Here is a 23,200-nt window from a genome sequence, read left to right on the forward strand (position 1 = left end):
TGGTGTTATTTATGTCAGAAACAAAATTTCTCGGAATGACCTGAAACTTCACGGAACGTCTTTTTGGAAATAATAAAAAGTCCTTGCAAAAGATGAAGACCAGGGGGCCCACACCCTAGCCACGAGGATGGGGGCGCGCCTGCCCCTTGGACGCGCCCCCTACCTCATGGGCCCCCTGGAGCTCCTCCGACCTCAACTCCAACTCTATATATTTGCTTTCGGGGAGAAAAAAATTAGAGAGAAGGATTCATCACGTTTTATGATACGGAGCCGCCGCCAAGACCTAAAACCTCTCGGGAGGGCTGATCTGGAGTCCGTTCGGGGCTCCGGAGAGGGGAATCCGTCGCCATCGTCATCATCAACCTTCCTCCATCACCAATTTCGTGATGCTCACCGCCGTGCGTGAGTAATTCCACCGTAGGCTTGCTGGACGGTGATGGGTTGGATGAGATTTATCATGTAATCGAGTTAGTTTTGTTAGGGTTTGATCCCTAGTATCCATTATGTTCTGAGATTGATGTTGCTATGACTTTGCTATGCTTAATGCTTGTCACTAGGGCCCGAGTGCCATGATTTCAGATCTGAACCTATTATGTTTTCATCAATATATGAGAGTTCTTGATCCTATCTTGCGAGTCTATAGTCACCTACTATGTGTTATGATCCGGCAACCCCGAAGTGACAATAATCGGGACCACTCTCGGTGATGAACGTAGTTTGAGGAGTTCATGTATTCACTATGTGTTAATACTTTGGTCTGGTACTTTATTAAAAGGAGGCCTTAATATCCCTTAGTTTCCATTAGGACCCCGCTGCCACGGGAGGGTAGGACAAAAGATGTCGTGCAAGTTCTTTTCCATAAGCACATATGACTATATTCGGAATACATGCCTACATTACATTGATGAATTGGAGCTAGTTCTGTGTCACCCTATGTTATGACTGTTACATGATGAACCGCATCTGGCATAATTCTCTATCACCGATCCATTGCCTACGAGCTTCCCATATATTGTTCTTTGCTTATTTACTTTTCCGTTGCTATTGTTACAACCACTAAAAAATACCAAAAACATTACGTTTGCTATCATTACCTTTTACTATCGTTACTACTACTATCATATTACTTTGCTACTAAACACTTTACTGCAGATATTAAGTTTCCACGTGTGGTTGAATTGACAACTCAGCTACTAATACGTGAGAATATTCTTTAGCTCCCCTTGTGTCGAATCAATAAATTTGGGTTGAATACTCTACCCTCGAAAACTGTTGTGATCCTCTATACTTGTGGGTTATCACAGCCACCTCGTCGATGTCGCATCGGCACCCCCTGGAGGACCACCTCATCGGACTACCTCCCCGTCTCCGACGCCGTCGTCCTCGTCGTCCTCCCCATGCCCCACTACCCCGTTCCCTGCGACCCGCCATGAGCTCCCTTCCTTTTCCTCTGTTGTCGGCGCCGTCCACAGCACACACGCGCACACCACCCCATACACGCGTCGAGCTGCGCCCCCTGCACGTGCCTATGCGTGCACACCCGCAACCGCCCGTAGCCTTGTCCCCTGTTGCTAGTCCGTCATTGCCGCTCACCACACCCCGGCCCCTTCTCCCTCCCCGTGGCGCCGTCCACCACTGGCCCGTGCCCTACCTCGCCCTCACGCGCGCGCTTGGGATGGCCCCTGTCACCGGAGCCCCTGGCTAGCTTGCCGGCCCGACCGTGCCGCCACTGCTGCTGCTGCCGGCTGCTGCAACCGCCGCGTGCCCGCCGCCACCGCGCTGGCCACTTCCACCGCGCCCGCTCGTCGCCGGCCCCGCTCTTGGCCTTCTTGCTGCACGCCCTGGCGACGCCCGCCGTTGCCTACGACCGTGGCCATGACCACCGGCGCCCCACTGCTCCCGTGGCTCGCCGTGCCTCGTGCCTCTACCGGCCACGCCGCGCCTCGCCGGCCCCTCCTTGCTCACCGCCGTTCGCCGAGCCCCCCTCCTGCCCCCGCTGCCGATGGCCCCGGCCTCGCATCGCTAACGGGCGGGCTGTGGCTATGCCCGCATGCCCGTCCCCAGCGCCCGCTAGGCCCCCTCTAGGCCACTGCCGAACGGGACCCACTGCCGAGGACATTTAAAAAAAGAATTAATTAAAAATCGATTAATTAACTTAATTAATCATGTTTAATTAACCTAATCAATTACCTAACCTAACTAATCTATTAATTAAACTAATTAAATTGGTTAATTAGTTAGCAGTGTATGACATGCAGGACCCACACGTTAGTTTGACCGGTCAACGGTCATAGTTGACTGCTGACATCATGCTGACGTCATGATGACGCCAACAAACACTATTCTGGATAATATTTATTTAAAATAATTAAATAAATCCTCAAAATGATTTAAATCTTTTAAAATTAATATAAAATAAACCGTAGCTCGGATGGAAAAACTTTGTACATGAAACTTGCTCAGAATGAAGAGACGAATCCGGATTCATAGCCCGTTCGTCCGCCACACATCCCTAGCATAGCAAACACGCAACTTCCCCCCTCCGATTCATTTGTCCAAAAACGCGAAACACCGGGGATACTTTCCCGGATGTTTTCCCCCTTCGTCGGTATCACCTCCTACTGCGTTAGGGCACACCTAGCACCGTTACTTGTCATGTCATGCATCGATATGCATCTGTTTGCATTGTATTCATTGTTTCTTCCCCCTCTTCTCTCCGGTAGACTACGAGACTGACGCCACTGCTGGTGCCCCGGTCGACTACGTTGTTGACGACCCCTACTTGCCAGAGCAACCAGGCAAGCCCCCCCCCTTGATCACCAGATATCGACTATTCTTCTCTTTACTGCTTGCATTAGAGTAGTGTAGCATGTTACTGCTTTTGGTTAATCCTATTCTGTTGCATAGCCTGTCATTGTTGCTACAGTCGTTGATACCTTACCTGCAATCCTAAATGCCTAGTATAGGATGCTAGTTTATCATCAGTGACCCTACATTCTTGTCCGTCTTCCATGATATACTATCGGGTCGTGACCACTAGGGAGGTGATCACGGGTATATATTATATATTTTATACATGATACATGTGATGACTAAATACGGGTCGGCTCGTAGAGTACCCGCGAGTGATTCACAGATTGGGGGCTGAAAGGCCCTTTGTCCCGACGGTCCTCTGGGTGGATCTTTGTGGCGGAGCGACAAGGCAGGTTGAGACCACCTAGGAGAGAGGTGGCCTGGCCCTGGTCGGCGTCTGCGGTTACTTCTAAATAACACGCTTAACGAGATCTTGGTATTTGATCTGAGTCTGGCCACTGGCCTATACGCACTAACCAACCACGCGGGAACGGTTATGGGCACTCGACGTCGTGGTATCAGCTGAAGCCTTCGTGACGTCAGCGACTGAGCGCCGTGCTCCGGGTTGGACCGCGTAACGCAACTTCCTTGGAAATGGAGGTTGCTAGGTCTGCTCACCGGCCGCCCTCGCAACGTGCAGGTGTGCAATGGGCGATGGGCCCAGACCCCTGCGCCATAGGATTTAGACCGGCGTGCCGACCTCTCTGTTGTGCCTAGGTAGGGCTGCGACATGTTGATCTTCTAAGGCCGGGCATGACCCAGAAAAGTGTGTCCGGACAAAGGGGATCAAGCGTGTTGGGAAATGTGGTGCACCCTTGCAGGGAAGTTAATCTATTCGAATAGCCGTGATCTTCGGTAACAAGACGACTTGGAGTTGTACCTTGACCTTATGACAACTAGAACCGGATACTTAATAAAACACATCCTTCCAAGTGCCAGATACAACCGGTGATAGCTCTCTCACAGGGCGACGAGGGGAGGATCATCGGTTAGGATTATGCTATGCGATGTTACTTGGTGAACTTACCATCTACTCTCTTCTACATGCTGCAAGATGGAGGTTGCTAGAAGCGTAGTCTTCGACAGGACTAGCTATCCCCCTCTTATTCCGGCATTCTGCAGTTCAGTCCACATATGCAGTGTAGCTCCTTGCTTGCGAGTAATTTGGATGAGTACTCGCGGTTGCTTTTCTCCCCCTTTTCCCCTTTCTATACCCGGTTGTTGTGCCCAGACTTTGGAGTCCAAGAGCCAGACGCCACCGTCGACGATGACTCCTACTACTCTGGAGGTGCCTACTACTACATGCAAGCCGCTGACGACAACCAGGAGTAGTTTAGGAGGATCCCAAGCAGGAGGTTTGCGCCTCTTTCAATATGTATCCCAGTTTGTGCCAGCCATCTTATGGCAACTTGTTTACCTATGTATGTACTCAGATATTGTTGCTTCCGCTGACTCGTCTATGACTGAGCTCTTGTATTCGAGCCCTCGAGGCCCCTGACTTGTAATATGATGCTTGTATGACTTATTTTATTTGTAGAGTTGTGTTGTGATATCTTCCCGTGAGTCCCTAATCTTGATAGTACACGTTTGCGTGTATGATTAGTGTACGATTGAATGGGGGCGCCACAGCTTGACTACGGGATCACTGTGAACAATCCCCCACCCCACATTTAAGTCAGACTCGCTGTTGAACTAAAGTAATTGTGCTAGGCTATGCCGAAGATGATGAACTTTTACTAAGCACAAGGAAACAAAGAGATAAGTAACAAATCTTCAACTAATCACCAACTTCATGAATTTGAATTCGCCTTCCCCAACGCCACCTAATAATTCACTAGAAGATAATTGATAGAATGCTTTTGTTTGGAAATTGAAAAGATGTAGGAATAAAACCTAAATCCCAACTTCGACATAAATCCTGCAAAAGGGGGACTAAAATTTCGCACCACCGGCAACACAAAGTTGAGCAAAGGAAATGAAAATAAACTAAAATCTACGACAATTCAACAACATCGTGGGGCACTGCGTACTCGCTCCACAAATTGCGACCGACCAGGAAGCGAAGGAGGGTAACGACGGAAGGGATGCGGGACACCCACCATTCCTGAGCCCGATGCTGGACTCCTCGGTGTTGATGGTGTACAGGACGCCCTCGTACCGGATCTTGCTCTTCGACATGAGGCTTATCACGCTCCCAATGTACATCTCCGAAGCTGCCGCCATCGCCGCCGGCCTCGCCTAGGGATCCAATCCCCCACTCTGAGTTCGCTATGTTTTTCCACGTTATTTTTTCCGGTTATTCCCCCTCTTCTTTTTTAAAGCCTTAGCTAATCGCTCTCCCCTCGTCTCTTTCATGGAAGATTATGCTACCTGTTGGCTGTCCACTACAGGTAGGGCCTACTGATGATTACGATTCTTGGGCCCATATGGCAGTGACAAGTGTTTAGCACGGACGGTCCATGTACGATAGATCCAATGGATAGGTAGTGGCAGCATAATGGCAGATTCATGTGGCATGAGGAGCGTGGACTCACTAAATCTGACACCACGGGCCCGCAATCTAGTTTTTTTAGAAGGGCCCGCAATCTAGTGGAGTCCTGTAGCAGGCAGAATGTCTAATGCTCCCAATCTTGGGAACTTTGAATATTAGGAATTTTGTATGAATTATATATGATAGGATTCTTGCAAGAAGTTTTTTTATTTAAGGTCTTCTTTTGTTCATAGGGTAGGAAATAGCATGGCAATAAAAAAGTTGTAGGAACTGAAGCTGCACGTATCTTAGTTTTTCATACGATAGGATTTTTTTCATTAATATATTGGATCTGAGCTAAAAATTTCTTAAATATGAAGGAGAGAAACCAATCCTACATGAAAATAGGAATTGATTTCTACAAATCAAATGGCTCTAAAATAAAAAAAATTCTATAGGAATTATATAGGTTTGTGGGTTCCTGTCGTAGGATTGATTCCTATCTTTCGCATTTCAAAGGAAGAAAAAAAGGGTAAGATCTAATGGAAACTTTTCTTACCCTATGAATGAAATGACATCGTTTTCCCTGTAGGAATCAAGATACATGCCATTTTATTTTCTATAATTTATTTATTCCATTCCTATCATATGAACCAAAGGAGGCGAACCAATCTGTGGTTGAGATGGTTAGGCGGACAGTGGTATCCCCAACCCACCAGGGTGCAAATCCTGGTGCTCGCATTATTTCTGAATTTATTTCAGGATTTCCGGCGATGCGCTTTCAGCGGGAGGAGACGTTCCCGTCGACGACGAGGCGTCTACGGTGACTTCGTAAATCTCAAGATGATATGCCGGCTCAGTCTCTCGGAGGTGCTCATAGGGGTAGGGTGTGCGTGTATGCGTTTATAGCGGTGAGTGTATGCGCGTGTATATGAGCGTTTGTGTCTGTACTGATGCTCAAAAAAAATATGAACCAAAGGAGGCCTTGGTACTCTCATGTATAAAAAGGTTGATTTTTATGTTTCAAAAAATTCAAAGAAAGTGTGAATGTTCATGAGACATGTGTTTATGCCCGTAATTTTTGCAATCCAATCAAAATACACATTGACAAATTAAAAAGAAATAGGACAATTAGTGTCACCAAAAGACAAGCAAAAAACCACATTTAGATGCCTTTTTTTTGTTTCTCTATATGTTTCGAGGGTAGATTTAAAAAAAATAGTGATTGTAGGCACATGTCTTATGAACATTCTTAAAAGTCTTAGAACTTTCTGAAATATTGAATATATTTTTTAAAACATGGGAGCATGGGAACATCCAAGGTTGGGAGTACTAGATACTTCTTGTCATGTAGCACTAAGTTTCATCTGGTATTGGAGTATTGGACATGTGTACGCTTTAATAGTAAGTCCGGCTAGACATGCTAAAATCTGGATGACCAAATTATCATCGACTACTCGCTCACTAAATTCTACCCATCAAATTCTTAGTGTACTTCCACCCATTCGATCAAAACCCACTCACCTACTGGCCGACTGCCTCTCCACAATCTTGCATGTAGCACATCCAGCACAGGTCCGTCCGCACGTGATAGTGTGGTGCCGCTTCTGGCGGCGACTGCACAATGTTCCTATGAGGCAAGCGTGCCAATGCTAGAGTCCAAATCAACAATACTGTGCACGCTTCTTCAATATAGAAGTTGTGCTGCATAATCCCCCGATGCTCTCATCGGTTCAACCCCCTTCAATCTATGCAGGAGAACCCGATTGCTGAGTTCAGAGGGGAGCTTATGGTCGAATGTTCATGTGAGTATTGAGCCTAATCATGACATGTTGCGGATATCGATTATTATTAGCGTCTCGGTCGGCTAGGGATTGGGGATTAATCAAAAATTAGACGATTAATCGATTTTATGACCACTTGACCATTAATCGGCCATTTTTTACAAATCCCTGGTTTTCAGCACTAAAATATGCTATATCCAACACAAAATAATATTGGACAGAAGTGTTACCTTGATTTTTTGCCTTTGAATCCTTGTCCAATGACAAACAAAATAGGATAGTTGTACACAAAACAAGGCACACACATAGTGCTATGAATAGGTCTGATTTATCGATAGATTCCCGATAAATCGCTTATCAGAGCAATAAATTGGCCCAAATGATAAACGGTGATGATATGGCATAATCTTTTCGTTCACCCACCGAGTACTGATAAATCGCTGCATTGACCGATTTTTTTTGAACATTATTCATGAGAGAACCAAAGCCGGAATCCTTTTGTCTTTGCTAAAGAACATGCTAGTAAAACATTCGTTGCTCCTAGATTGGATGTAACACCCCGAGAATCTTGCTACAGTAATCCCCCCTAATGGTGGCCATATCATCATGATTACTATGCAACTTGCCACTTGTCCAAAAATCAAAGTCAAATTCAAATTTAAATTGCAAGTCAAATGTTTATTTCTCCAAAGTATAAAACTAAAATGTTCAAAATTTAGTATAAATTCCCCTGATCTTTTAACATGTTGAACCAACATCATTTTACTCACCAATTAATCCCTAGTAAAATATAAAGTGGTTCAGAAACAACAAAAATACCCTTTTCAAAATAAACGAATGTTTATGTATTTTCCATTTGACTTGAAACATTGCGGGCCTCTCCAAAATAATGACTAATATTTATGTAGCAAGTTTCTTAATCGACTAAATTTATTTGGTATGAATTCTAAATGCAAAACACTGGAGAAAATGTAAAGGGGATAGAAATGAGCACTGTTCACTTATAGCCCAATGCTACAGTCTAAAGTCCAGCCCACCTAAGGCCTTCTCCTATCTCTCAACAGGGAGGAGGCAGGGACATGTGCGTGGTGCACATCCATGGCCACCACGGCTAGATAGCCGCCACGCACATCACAGTACCCCCAGCCCTTTAAGAACGTCCCTTGGGAACCCTAGATCGAGCGCATCTGATCCCCTCTCTTTCCCCATCGTGCCCCCTCTCCTTCCGCTTGAAAACGAGCTCGCGAGATCGCGTTGTGACCGTGTGTGTCGTCGCCGTTGCCGTGGCCTGCGTACTCCCCGGCGTTGGAGGAGTTGTCCAGGCGGACCCCCGTGGACCACCGCGTCTTCTTCGAGTCACCGTTCGTCGGGAGCAGCACCACAACGACGGCATCGACCGGCTCCACCAACCTCGACCGCCGCCATCTCGCCATCGTACCGCGAGCTCCGGCCGTCCCCAACCCCCTCGAGCTCATCCACGACCTTCTCGTAGTGAGCCCTCCTCCGGTTCCCCTGCTCCTCCTCCCGTTTTCCTCTTGACATAGGCCGCCGGACCTATGCCCGGTCTGCGTCTCTTGCGCCCCTGTCCGCTCCGTCCTGCGCCCGCCTTCGCCCGCAGCCGCCGACCCGATCGCGCGCCTGCCTGCTCCGGCCGATGTCCGGCTGCACCCCGCGCTGCTGCCGCTGTCTGCGGCTTTCCTCACCCGTGCTCCTCACCTCCCGCTCGCCGCTCGCAGCCTTCTACCGCTTGCCCTGCTGCTGCTCGCCGCCACCGCTTGCCCTGCTGCTGCTCGCCGCCGAGGATGCTCCGCCGGCTGCACCCTCGCCCCGCTATGTGTCGTTGCTACACCCCCCCCCCCCCCCCCCCCCCCCCACACACACACACACACACCCTGTGGCCCGGCTGCGCCCAGGCACGCGCCCGCCAAGCCTTGCCTCGCGCCGGCCCTCGCCCCGCACTCCTGCAACCGCCTCCCCTCCAGTTCACCGTGCCCCCACAGCCCTCCATCGCTTGCTCGCCCTACTGTGCTCGCGGCCGTGCCCGCCACCGGCTGCCGGTGCCACGCCCGCCGGAGTCCCGGCCGGTCGGCCTTGCCGCGCCCGTGGCTTCGACCAGAGGTCGCGCGCATGCGGCCCAGCGTGGCTAGCCGGCTACTGCAGCCGCCCCTGGGCCACTGTCAGCGGGCCCTGCCCTTGTTAATTAGGGGCTAACCCACTGTCAAACTAACCCCCCCTCTAATTACCCTTTTGTATCAATGACAGTTGGAGCCCACTACTTTAAAAATAATGATAAACTAGTGTTAAAATTCCACATGTGGGTCCCCTTGACCTTGTTGACCAGTCAATGTTGACTGGTCAACTGCTATTGACCTAGCTGACTCAGCACTACTTGGACCACTAGTCATACACTATGGCTAGACAGACATAGGGTAACAAATGTATTTCTGTAATAAAATTTGAGTTAAACAATTTAGAAAAATGGTTAAAACTTTAGAAATTCCTAGAAAATAAACCGTAGCTCTGATGAAAATGTTTTTTATATGAAAGTTGCTCAGAAAAATCCAACGAATCCGAATACCCGGTCCGTTTACCTGTTAGATGCCTCTAACTATCTGAACATGGAACATTCCCCCTCTGGTCATCTGTCTGACACGGTCCGAAACCGGGAATACATTCCCGGTTGAATTCCCCCTTCATCTATTTCGTGCAGCACTACGTTAGGTCGACCCTAGTTCTGCATATCGTCTTTTCATGCTTAGTGTTGCATCTGTTTGCTTAAATTTACTGTCCCCCCCCCCCCTCTTCTCTCCGATAGACCCCGAGGCCGATGATGCCCCCGTGATCGACTACGTCGACTACGACACTTCTTCCTTTTCGACAGAGCTTCCAGGCAAGCAACCCCCCCCCCCCCCCTTGAGCATTCCGATATCACCCATTCCCTTCTCTATTGTGCTTGCATTAGACTCTGCTGCTACTACTGTTATCCTATTTCTGCTACATAGCCTGTTTATTGTAACCTGCTGTTGTTACCTACCTGCTTATCCTAAATTGTTTAGTATAGGCTGGGTAGAGACCCATCAGAGGCCCCCACTTTGTGCCGACTGCCCCACTGGATTATCAGAAGACCCGAGCAACGGGATCCAAGACCAGGCCCCCGCACTGCACATCACTTTCCCCTTAGTTGCTCGACACTACTGGGTTACTATCGAGTGCCGAGGGTGATACCTCATCGGCACTTCTGATGCTAACCTTGTAGGTTAGTTCATCGGTTATGGCCATCGAGGGTGATTCGTCCTTCTCCACTCCCGATAACGTCACTTTCGTGCAACTCCTCAAGAGTGGACCTCGAGGGTGATTCCTCCTTCATTCACCTTGACGATAACATCAGGTGGAATTTCATCGAGGGTGGTTCCTCAGGGTTCCCCTTGGTTTTAGACACACGGTTACTATGGTTACTATGACTTTACACTGAACCATGTGATACGTCTACAACGTATCTATAATTTTTGATTGCTCCATTCTATATTATCTACTGCTTTGGATGTTTATGGGCTTTATTATACACTTTTATATCATTTTTGGGACTAACCTATTAACCCAGAGCCCAGTGCCAGTTTCTGTTTTTACCTTGTTTTAGAATATCACAGAAAAGGAAAATCAAACGGAGTCCAATTGACCTGAGACTTCACGGAACCTATTTTTGGATCAGAAGAAGCCCAGAAGACTTGGAGTGCACGTCAGGGGACCTTCGAGGAGGCCACGAGGTAGGGGGCGCGCCCACCCCCCTAGGGCGCACCCTCCACCCTCGTGGGCCCCTCGTGCCCCCCCTGACGTACTTCTTCCGCCTATATATCTCCATATACCGTAAAAACATCGGGGAGCACAATAGATCGGGAGTTCCGCTGCCAGAAGCCTCCGTAGCCACCGAAAGCCAATCTAGACCCGTTTCGGCACCCTGCCGGAGGGGGAATCCCTCTCCGGTGGCCATCTTCATCATCCCGGTGCTCTCCATGATGAGGAGGGAGTAGTTCTCCCTCGGGGCTGAGGGTATGTACCAGTAGCTATGTGTTTGATCTCTCTCTCTCGTGTTCTTGATTTGGCACGATCTTGATGTATCGCGAGCTTTACTATTATAGTTGGATCTTATGTTTCTCTTCCCCCTCTACTCTCTTGTAATGAATTGAGTTTCCCCTTTGAAGTTATCTTATCGAATTGAGTCTTTAAAGATTTGAGAACACTTGATGTATGTCTTGCCGTGCATATCTGTGGTGACAATGGGATACCACGTGATTCACTTGATGTATGTTTTGGTGATCAACTTGCGGGTTCTGCCCATGAACCTATGCATAAGGGTTGGCACACGTTTTCGTCGTGATTCTCCGGTAGAAACTTTGGGGCACTCTTTGAGATTCTATGTGTTGGTTGAATAGATGAATCTGAGATTGTGTGACACATATCGTATAATAATACCCACGGATACTTGAGGTGACATTGGAGTATCTAGGTGACATTAGGGTTTTGATTGATTTGTGTCTTAAGGTGTTATTCTAGTACGAACTCTAGGGCTGTTTGTGATGCTTATAGGAATAGCCCAACGGATTGATTGGAAAGAATAACTTTGAGGTGGTTTCGTACCCTACCATAATCTCTTCATTTGTTCTCCGCTATTAGTGACTTTGGAGCGACTCTTTGTTGCATGTTGAGGGATAGTTATATGATCCAATTATGTTATTTTTGTTGAGGGAACTTGCACTAGCGAAAGTATGAACCCTAGGCCTTATTTCCTATCATTGCAATGCCGTTTGTGCTCACTTGTATCATTAGTTACCTTGCTGTTTTTATATTTTCAGATTACAAAAACCTTTATATACTATCCATATACCAATTGTATCACCATCTCTTCGCCGAACTAGTGCACCTATACAATTTACCATTGTATCGGGTGTGTTGGGGACACAAGAGACTCTTTGTTATTTGGTTGCAGGCTTGCTTGAGAGAGACCATCTTCGTCCTACGCCTCCTACGGATTGATAAACCTTAGGTCATCCACTTGAGGGAAATTTGCTACTGTCCTACAAACCTCTACACTTGGAGACCCAACAACGTCTACAAGAAGAAGTTTGTGTAGTAGACATCAAGCTCTTTTCTGGCGCCGTTGCCGGGGAGGTTGGCGCTTGAAGGTATATCTTTAGATCTTGCAATCAAGTCTTTTAGTTTCTTATTTTATCACTAGTTTAGTTTATAAAAGAAAACTATAAAAAATGGAATTTAGTTTGTCTCATACGCTTCACCTTTTAATATCTTTCGTAAGTATGGTGGAAAGGAAAATTGTGCTCAAGTGCTAGAAGAAGAAATCTATAAAATGTGTGGCACTAAATCTTTGAATGATGAGCATGATTGCAATGTTGTTAGTACGAATTCTTTGAATATCCATGATACTAATGATGATTGCACTAGTTATGTTGTCTCCTATAAACATGTCAATTTTTGTGGAGTACATTGGGTTTGTACAAACACACCAAATAGGGAAGATAGATATTGCAAGAGGCATAAGTACTTAGAAACTAAATTGTTGCAAGAAAGGCTAGATGATTGTGCTGAAAATTTAAATTTTCTTGGCCGTACTTGTGGACTTTGCAATGAACAGAGTCATTTAGCTATCCGATGCAAATTGTTTCATGATCGTATCGTGTCCAAAAATTGTGATGACTTGATTTCCCTTGCACATCATAATGAACTTAGTTTGCTCTTAATATTCAAAAAAAACTTAGTTTGCTCTTGGGTTATGAAGAAATGAAACGTATAACTAAGGATATTCCAAAATTTTCCCTTGATAGAGTTCTTCATTTTGATTTAGAGGAGATTTATATGTATTGTGCGGTGAACTGTATTGAAAATCCTTATATTGCCAATTACATAAAGAAAAGAAAACAAATAGAAGATGAAGAGAATACTAATGAAAGGGAAGAGGCTTCCCAATACCCTCCTATTATTTCTTATGATGAATCAGGTAATGAGGAGGAGCCTCCTATTCAACCAATCTCATTAATAAGGAGCTCCAAGAAGAGGATTGAACCCACACATGATGTGGTGAAGAAGAAAAAAAGAAAAAGGAAGAGAGGTAAGAAGATATCTCTCCCAAATAATGTTGCTACTGTTACTATTGTGCCTCATGAAAATATAATTGTGGAAGATAATGATACTTCTTATGATCTTGAAAATCTTTTTGGCACTTGCTTGGAAGAATATGATAATTGCTATACTATTGGTGCTATCCATACTATTAATTATGAGAGTGATTATGCTTATGATATGAAAAGGCCCAAGCTTGGGGATGTTATGTTTGATGAAGATGATGTTTTTGAGAATATATTTGCTGAAATTAATGTTTGTCCTAAGCTTGGGGAAGCTATTTTAATGAAGATGATATTTTTAGTCTCCCAAGTTTTGATATGCAAATTTATAATGATGATAGCATGCCTCCTACCTATGATGATTATTGTGATGATACTTATGCTATAAAAAGTAGTGATTATATTTATAAAACTTTTCATGATTATGGTTGCCCATTTTCTGAACATTACTCTTTTAATGTGGAAACAATTTATAGTATTCGAGTCTCTTATGATACTCCCACTATTCCGAATGAGAAGAATTTTGCTCATGTGGAGAGTAGTAAATTTTCTATGTTTGTAGATCATGAAAAGAATGCTTTAGGTGCTGGTTATATTGTTGAATTCATTCATGATTATACTGAAAATTATTATGAGGGAGGAATATATGCTTGTAGGAATTACAATAATATCAAGTTTCCTCTCTATGTGCTTAAAGTTTTGAAGTTATGCTTGTTTTGCCCTCCTATGCTAGTTGATTATTGTTCCCATAAGTTGTTTGATCACAAAATCCCTATACATAGAAAGTATGTTAGACTTAAATGTGCTAGTCATATTCTTCATGATGCTCTCTTTATGTTTCAATTCTTATCTTTTATATGAGCATCATTGAAATCATCATGCCTAGCTAGGGGCGTTAAACGATAGCGCTTGTTGGGAGGCAACCCAATTTTATTTTTATTCCTTGCTTTTTGTTCCTATTTAGTAATAAATAATTCATCTAGACTCTGTTTAGATGTGGTTTTATGCTTTTAATTAGTGTTTGTGCCAAGTAGAACCGTTGGGAAGACTTGGGGAAAGTCTTGTTGATCATGCTGTAAAAAACAGAAACTTTAGCGCTCACGAGAATTGCTTCCATGTTTATTTGAGAGTGCTATTTAGTTAATTCTTTTTGCAGATGATTAATAGATAAATTCCTCAGGTTCATAAATCTATTTGAGAATTTTATGAGTTCCAGAAGTATAAGTTTGATCCAGATTACTACAGACTGTTCTGTTTTTGACAGATTCTGTTTTTCATGTGTTGTTTACTTATTTTGATGAATCTATGGCTAGCAAAAGAGTTTATAAACCATAGAGAAGTTGGAATGCAGTAGGTTTAACACCAATATAAATAAAGAATGAGTTCATTACAGTACCTTGAAGTGGTGATTTATTTTCTTATACTAACGGAGCTTACGAGTTTTCTGTTAAGTTTTGTGTTGTGAAGTTTTCAAGTTTTGGGTAAGGATTCGATGGACTATGGAATAAGGAGTGGAAAGAGCCTAAGCTTGGGTATGCCCAATGCACACCAAGGTAATATTCAAGGATAGCCAAGAGCCTAAGCTTGGGGATGCCCCGGAAGGCATCCCCTCTTTCGTCTTCGTTCATCGATAACTTTACTTGGAGCTATATTTTTATTCACCACATGATATGTTTTTTTCTTGGAGCGTCAATTTATTTTGTTAATATTTTCTTTCTGTTATTTATAACAATGTTTTGCATCTTTTACTTCAATAAAAGTGGCATTAATAGTCTTTACTATGCCTATGTTACAAGTCTTCATGTTGTTGTTTGAAAACAGAAAGTTTACCGCTGTTGCAATAATTCCCTAGAAAAGTCAGAATGTGATAAAATGTTGAAACCTTTTGCATATTAAGCTCTGATAAATTTAATGAAGTGGTAATTTTCTTTCATAATTTTTGGATCTAGAGAAGTATGGATGTTGCTGCATTCTTTACAGACTGTCCTTTTTAGGCAGATTGCTGTTATGTTTGCATTGTTTGCATATGTTTGCTTCTTTAATGATTCTATTTGAGGATAGGACTATTAAATATGCAGAGGCATTTAGTATGCAATGTTGAATTATAATTTTAGTGATTTGCTACAGTAGAGTATGATAAGGTTTTGGCAATGGTTTATACTAACTTATCTCACGAGTCCTTGTTGAGTTTTGTGTGGATGAAGCTTTTGAGATTTAGGGAGACCTTGATATGAGAGGAATTAAGGAGACACAAAAGCTCAAGATTGGGATGCCCAAGGCACCCCAAGATAATATTTCAATAAGTCTCAAGCATCTAAGCTTGGGGATGCCCCAGTTGGCATCCCACCTTTCTTCTTCAACAATTATCGGTTAGTTTCGGTTGATCCTAAGTTTTTGCTTCTTCACATGATGTTTGCCATTCTTAGAATGTCATTTTATTTTGCTTTGCTTGCTGTTTGAATAGAATACCAAGATCTGAAATTATTAAATGTTAGAGAGTCTTCACATAGTTGCATAATTATTCGACTACTCATTGATCTTCACTTATATCTTTCAGAGTAGTTTGTCATTTGCTCTAGTGCTTCACTTATATCTTTTAGAGCATGGTGGTAGTTTTGTTTTGAAGAAATAGATGAACTCTCATGCTTCACTTAGATTATTTTGAGAGTCTTAAATAGCATGGTAATTTTCTTAAAATCCTAATATGCTAGGTATACAAGATTAGTAAAAAAATTCTTATGAGTGTTTTGAATACTAAGAGAAGTTTGATGCTTGATGATTGTTTTGAGATATGGAGGTAATAATATCAAAGTCGTGCTAGTTGAGTAGTTGTGAAGTTGGGAAATGCTTGTGTTGAAGTTTGCAAGTCCCGTAGCATGCATGTATGGTAAAGTTATGTAACAAATTTGAAACATCAGGTGTTATTTGATTGTCCTCCTTATGAGTGGCGGTCGGGGACGAGCGATGGTCTTTTCCTACCAATCTATCCCCCTAGGAGCATGCGTGTAGTACCAAGGTTTTTGATGACTTGTAGATTTTTCCAATAAGTATGTGAGTTCTTTATGACTAATGTTGAGTCCATTGATTATACGCACTCTCACCCTTCCATCCTTGCTAGCCTCTTCGGTACCGTGCATTGCCCTTTCTCACATTAAGAGTTGGTGCAAACTTCGCCGGTGCATCCAAACCCCGTGATATGATACGCTCTGTCACACATAAACCTCCTTATATCTTCCTCAAAACAGCCACCATACCTACCCATTATGGCATTTCCATAGCCATTCCAAGATATATTGCCATGCAACTTTCCACCGTTCCGTTTATTATGACACGCTTCATCATTGTCATATTGCTTTGCATGATCATGTAGTTGACATCGTATTTGTGGCAAAGCCACCTCTCATGATTCTTTCATACATGTCACTCATGCATCATCGCAATCCTGGTACACCGCCGGAGGAATTCATATAGAGTCATATCTTGTTCTAAGTATCGAGTTGTAATCATTGAGTTGTAAATAAATAGAAGTGTGATGATCATCATTTTCTAGAGAGTTGTCCTAAGTGAGGAATAAAAAAAAGAGAAAGGCCATAAAAAGAGAAGGCCCAAAAAAAAGAAGAAAAAAAGAGAAAAAGGCCACAAAAAAGAGAGAAGGCCCAAAAAAATGAAAAAATGAAAATGAGAGAAAAAGAGAGAAGGGACAATGCTACTATCCTTTGCCACACTTGTGCTTCAAAGTAGCACCATGATCTTCATGATAGAGAGTCTCTTGTTTTGTCACTTTCATATACTAGTGGGAAATTTTCATTATAGAACTTGGCTTGTATATTCCAACAATGGGCCTCCTCAAGTGCCCTAGGTCTTCGTGAGCAAGCAAGTTGGATGCACACCCACTTAGTTTCTTTTGTTGAGCTTTCATACATTTATAGCTCTAGTGCATCCGTTGCATGGCAATCCCTACTCCTTGCATTAACATTAATCGATGGGCATCTCCATAGCCCATTGATTAGCCTCGTTGATGTGAGACTTTCTCCCTTTTGACTTCTCCACATAACCCCCTCATTATTCTATTCCACCCATAGTGCTATATCCATGGCGCGCGCTCATATATTGCGTGAAAGTTTATAGGTTTGAGATTACTAAAGTATGAAACAATTGCTTGGCTTGTCATCGGGGTTGTGCATGATGAGAACATTCTTGTGTGACGAAAATGGAGCATGACTAAACTATATGATTTTGTAGGGATGAACTTTCTTTGGCCATGTTATTTTGAGAGGACATAATTGCTTAGTTAGTATGCTTGAAGTATTATCATTTCTATGTCAATATGAACTTTTATCTTGAATCTTATGGATCTGAATATTCATGCCACAATTAAGAGGAATTACATTGAAATTATGCCAAGTAGCACTCCGCATCAAAAATTCTGTTTTTATCATTTACCTACTTGAGGACGAGCAGGAATTAAGCTTGGGGATGCTGATACGTCTCCAACGTATCTATAATTTTTGATTGCTCCATGCTATATTATCCACTGTTTTGGATGTTTATGGGCTTTATTATACACTTTTATATCATTTTTGGGACTAACCTATTAACCAAGAGCCCAGTGCCAGTTTCTGTTTTTACCTTGTTTTAGAATATCGCAGAAAAGGAAAATCAAACGGAGTCCAATTGACCTGAAACTTCACGAAACCTATTTTTGGATCAGAAGAAGCCCAGAAGACTTGGAGTGCACGTCAGGGGACCTTCGAGGAGGCCACGAGGTAGGGGGGCGCGCCCACCCCCCTAGGGCGCGCCCTCCACCCTCATGGGCCCCTCGTGGCCCCCTTGACGTACTTCTTCCGCCTATATATCTCCATATACCCTAAAAACATCGGGGATCACAATAGATCGGGAGTTCCGCCGCCAGAAGCCTCCGTAGCCACCGAAAGCCAATCTAGACCCATTCCGGCACCCTGCCAGAGGGGGAATCCCTCTCCGGTGGCCATCTTCATCATCCCGGTGCTCTCCATGACGAGGAGGGAGTAGTTCTCCCTCGGGGCTGAGGGTATGAACCAGTAGCTATGTGTTTGATCTCTCTATCTCTCTCGTGTTCTTGATTTGGCACGATCTTGATGTATCGCGAGCTTTGCTATTATAGTTGGATCTTATGTTTCTCTTCCCCCTCTACTCTCTTGTAATGAATTGAGTTTCCCCTTTGAAGTTATCTTATCGGATTGAGTCTTTAAAGGTTTGAGAACACTTGAGGTATGTCTTGCTGTGTGTATCTGTGGTGACAATGGGATACCACGTGATTCACTTGATGTATGTTTTGGTGATCAACTTGCGGCTTCCGCCCATGAACCTATGCATAGGGGTTGGCACATGTTTTCATCATGATTCTCCGATAGAAACTTTGGGGCACTCTTTGAGGTTCTATGTGTTGGTTGAATAGATGAATCTGAGATTGTGTGACGCATATCGTATAATCATACCCACGGATACTTGAGGTGACATTGGAGTATCTAGGTGATATTAGGGTTTTGATTGATTTGTGTCTTAAGGTGTTATTCTAGTACGAACTCTAGGTCTGTTTGTGACGCTTATAGGAATAGCCCAACGGATTGATTGGAAAGAATAACTTTGAGGTGGTTTCGTACCCTACCATAATCTCTTCGTTTGATCTCCGCTATTAGTGACTTTGGAGTGACTCTTTGTTGCATGTTGAGGGATAGTTATATGATCCAATTATGTTATTATTATTGAGGGAACTTGCACTAGTGAAAGTATGAACCCTAGGCCTTATTTCCTATCATTGCAATACCGTTTGTGCTCACTTTTATCATTAGTTACCTTACTGTTTTTATATTTTCAGATTACAAAAACCTTTATCTACTATCCATATACCACTTGTATCACCATATCTTCGCCGAACTAGTGCACCTATACAATTTACCATTGTATTGGGTGTGTTGGGGACACAAGAGACTCTTTGTTATTTGGTTGCAGGGTTGCTTGAGAGAGACCATCTTCATCCTACGCCTCCTACAGATTGATAAACCTTAGGTCATCCACTTGAGGGAAATTTGCTATTGTCCTACAAACCTCTGCACTTGGAGGCCCAACAACGTCTACAAGAAGAAGGTTGTGTAGTAGACATCACCATGTTACTAAAGACGGGTCGGCCCCGAGGGGTACCCGCACGAGCTTAATTGCGAGTGATGTGGAGTCGGGTTGATTGCTACCTCATGAGCATGCGTTGGTTTTCCCTTGAAGAGGAAAGGGTGATGCAGCAAAGTAGCGTAAGTATTTCCCTCAGTTTTTGAAAAGCAAGGTATCAATCCAGTAGGAGATTACACGCAAGTCCCTCATACCTGCACAACCAAACAAGAACCTCGGAACCAAGGCAATAAAGGGGTTGTCAATCCCTTCACGGTCACTTACGAAAGTGAGATCTGATAGAGATAATAAGATAAATATTTTTTATTTTTATTGTATAGATTGGAAAATAAAGATTGCAAAATAAACGGCGACAGAAATGGTTTGTTGACGGGAGAATAATATAATGGAAGATAGACCCGGGGCCATACGTTTCACTAGTGGCTTCTCTCAAGATAGCAAATTCTACGGTGGGTGAAGAAATTACTATCAAGCAATTAATAGAAAAGCGCATAGTTATGAGAATATTTAGGCATGATCATGTATATAGGCATCACATCCATGACAAGTAGATCGAAACGATTCTGCATCTACTACTATTACTCCACACATCGACCGCTATCCAGCATGCATCTAGAGTATTAAGTTCATAAGAACAGAGTAACGCATTAGGCAAGATGTCATGATGTAGAGGGATAAACTCAATCAATATGATATAAACCCCGTATTTTTATCCTCGATGGCAACAATACAATACGTGCGTTGCTGCCCCTGCTGTCACTGGGAAAGGACACCGCAAGATTAAACCCGAAGCTAAGCACTTCTCCCATGCAAGAAAGATCAATCTAGTAGGCCAAACCAAACTAATAATTCAAAGAGACTTGCAAAGATATTAAATCATGCATAAAAGATTTCAAAGAAGAATCAAATATTGTTCATAGATAATCTTGGTCATAAACCCATAATTCATCGGATCTCGACAAACACACCGCAAAAAGAATTACATCGAATAGATTTCCAAGAGAATCGAGGAGAACTTTGTATTGAGATCCAAAGAGAGAGAAGAAGCCATCTAGCTAATAACTATGGACCTGAAAGTCTGTGGTAAACTACTCACAGATAATCAGAGAGGCTATGGTGTTGATGTAGAAGCCCTCCGTGATCGATTCCCCCTCCGGCGGAGCGCCGGAAAAGGCCCCAAGATGGGATCTCACGGGTACAGAAGGTTGCGGTGGTGGAAATAGGGTTTCGTGGTGCTCCTGGATGTTTTCAGGGTATATGGGTATATATAGGAGGAAGAAGTGGGTCGGTGGAGCTACGAGGGGCCCACAAGGGTGGGGCCGCGCCTACCCCCCTGGGCGTGCCCTCTTGCCTCGTGGCCTCCTCACTTCTTTCTTGACGTCCACTCCAAGTCTCTTGGATCACGTTTGTTCCAAAAATAACTCTCCCGAAGGTTTCATTCCATTTGGATTCCGTTTGATATTCCTTTTCTGCGAAACACTGAAATAGGCAAAAAAAATTAGCAATTCGCACTGGGCTTTGGTTAGTAGGTTAGTCCCAAAAATAATATAAAAAGGTATAATGAAGGCCATTAAACATCCAAAACAGATAATATAATAGCATGGAACAATCAAAAATTATAGATACATTGGAGACGTATCAAGCATGCCCAAGCTTAATTTCTGCTCGTCCTCAAGTAGGTAAATGATAAAAACAGAATTTTTGATGTGGAATGCTACCTAGCATAATTCTCAATGTAATTTTCTTTATTGTGGCATGAATATTCAGATCCAAAAGATCAAGATAAAGGTTAAATATTGACATAAAAATAATAATACTTCAAGCATACTAACAAAGCAATCATGTCTTCCCAAAATAACATGGCCAAAGAAAGTTATCCCTACAAAATCATACAGTCTGGCTATGCTCTATATTCATCACACAAAGTATTTAATCATGCACAACCCCGACGACAAGCCAAGCAATTGTTGCACACTTTTGATGTTCTCAAACTTTTTCAACCTTCACGCAATATATGAGCGTGAGCCATGGACATAGCACTATATATGGAATAGAATGGTGGTTGTGGAGAAGACAAAAAAAGAGAAGATAGTCTCACATCAACTAGGTGTATCAACAGGCTATGGAGATGCCCATCAATAGATATCAATGTGAATGAGTAGGGATTGCCATGCAACGGATGCACTAGAGCTATAAGTGTATGAAAGCTCAACAAAAGAAACTAAGTGGGTGTGCATCCAACTTGCTTGCTCACGAAGACCTAGGGCATTTTGAGGAAGCCCATCATTGGAATATACAAGACAAGTTCTATAATGTAAAATTCCCACTAGTATATGAAAGTGACAACATAGGAGACTCTCCATCATGAAGATCATGGTGCTACTTTGAAGCACAAGTGTGGTAAAAGGATAGTAACATTGTCCCTTCTCTCTTTTTCTCTCATTTTTTTTCCTTTTTTCTCCTTTTTTATTTGGGCCTTCTCTTTTTTATGGCCTTTTTTTTATTTTTTTTGTCCGGAGTCTCATCTCGACTTGTGGGGGAATCATAGTCTCCATCATCCTTTCCTCACTTGGGACAATGCTCTAATAATGATGATCATCACACTTTTATTTACTTACAACTCAAAAATTATAGCTCGATACTAGAACAACATATGACTCTATGTGAATACCTCCGGCGGTGTACCGGGATATCCAATGAATCAAGAGTGACATGTATGAAAGAATTATAAAGATGCCTTTGCCACAAATATGATGTCAAATACATGATCATGCAAAGCAATATGACAATGATGAAACGTGTCATAACAAACGGAACGGTGGTAAGTTGCATGGCAATATATCTCGGAATGGCTATGGAAATGCCATAATAGGTAGGTATGGTGGCTGTTTTGAGGAAGGTATATGATGGGTGTATGATACCGGCGAAAGGTGCGCGGTCTTAGAGAGGCTAGCAATGGTGGAAGGGTGAGAGTGCGTATAATCCACGGACTCAATATTAGTCATAAAGAACTCACATACTTATTGCAAATATCTATTAGTTATCGAAATAAAGTACTACGCGCATGCTCCTAGGGGGATATATTGGTAGGAAAAGACCATCGCTCGTCCCCGACCGCCACTCATAAGGAAGACAATCAATAAATAAATCATGCTCCGACTTCATCACATAACGATTCACCATACGTGCATGCTACGGGAATCACAAACTTTAACACAAGTATCTCTCAAATTCACAACTACTCAACTAGCATGACTCGAATATCACCATCTTCATATCTCAAAACAATCATCAAGTATCAAACTTCTCATAGTATTCAATGCACTTTTATGATAGTTTTTATTATACACATCTTGGATGCCTATCATATTAGGACTAATTTTATAACCAAAGAAAATTACCATGATGTTCTATAAGACTCTCAAAATAATATAAGTGAAGCATGAGAGATCAATAATTTCTATAAAATAAAACCACCACCGTGCTCTAAAAAGATATAAGTGAAGCACTAGAGCAAAATTTATCTAGCCCAAAAGACATAAGTGAAGCACATAGAGTATTCTAATAAATTCTGATTCATGTGTGTCTCTCCAAAAGGTGTGTCCAGCAAGGATGATTGTGGTAAACTAAAAATAAAAGACTCAAATCATACAAGACGCTCCAAGCAAAACACATATCAAGTGGTGAATAAAAATATAGCCTCAAGTAAAGTTACCGATGGACGAAAACGAAAGAGGGGATGCCTTCCGGGGCATCCCAAGCTTAGGATTTTGGTTGTCCTTGAATTTTACCTTGGG

At 43.1% G+C, this 23,200-nt stretch overlaps 1 pseudogene across 1 annotated transcript in view; it reads right to left on the reverse strand.

Moving 5' to 3' along the window:
* LOC125518670 (protein decapping 5-like) overlaps nt 1-5,076 on the reverse strand; it is a 95,381-nt pseudogene extending 90,305 nt beyond the window's left edge. The window contains exon 1 of the transcript XR_015609839.1: nt 4,953-5,076. The product of XR_015609839.1 is annotated as a protein decapping 5-like (transcript). The remainder of the gene's footprint in view (nt 1-4,952) is intronic.
* Between the last annotated feature and the right edge of the window lie 18,124 nt (nt 5,077-23,200).

Source organism: Triticum urartu, chromosome 7A (assembly GCF_056163025.1).
Source record: "Triticum urartu cultivar PI428250 chromosome 7A, HENAU_Tu73, whole genome shotgun sequence".
NCBI classification, from domain to species: Eukaryota; Viridiplantae; Streptophyta; class Magnoliopsida; order Poales; family Poaceae; genus Triticum; species Triticum urartu.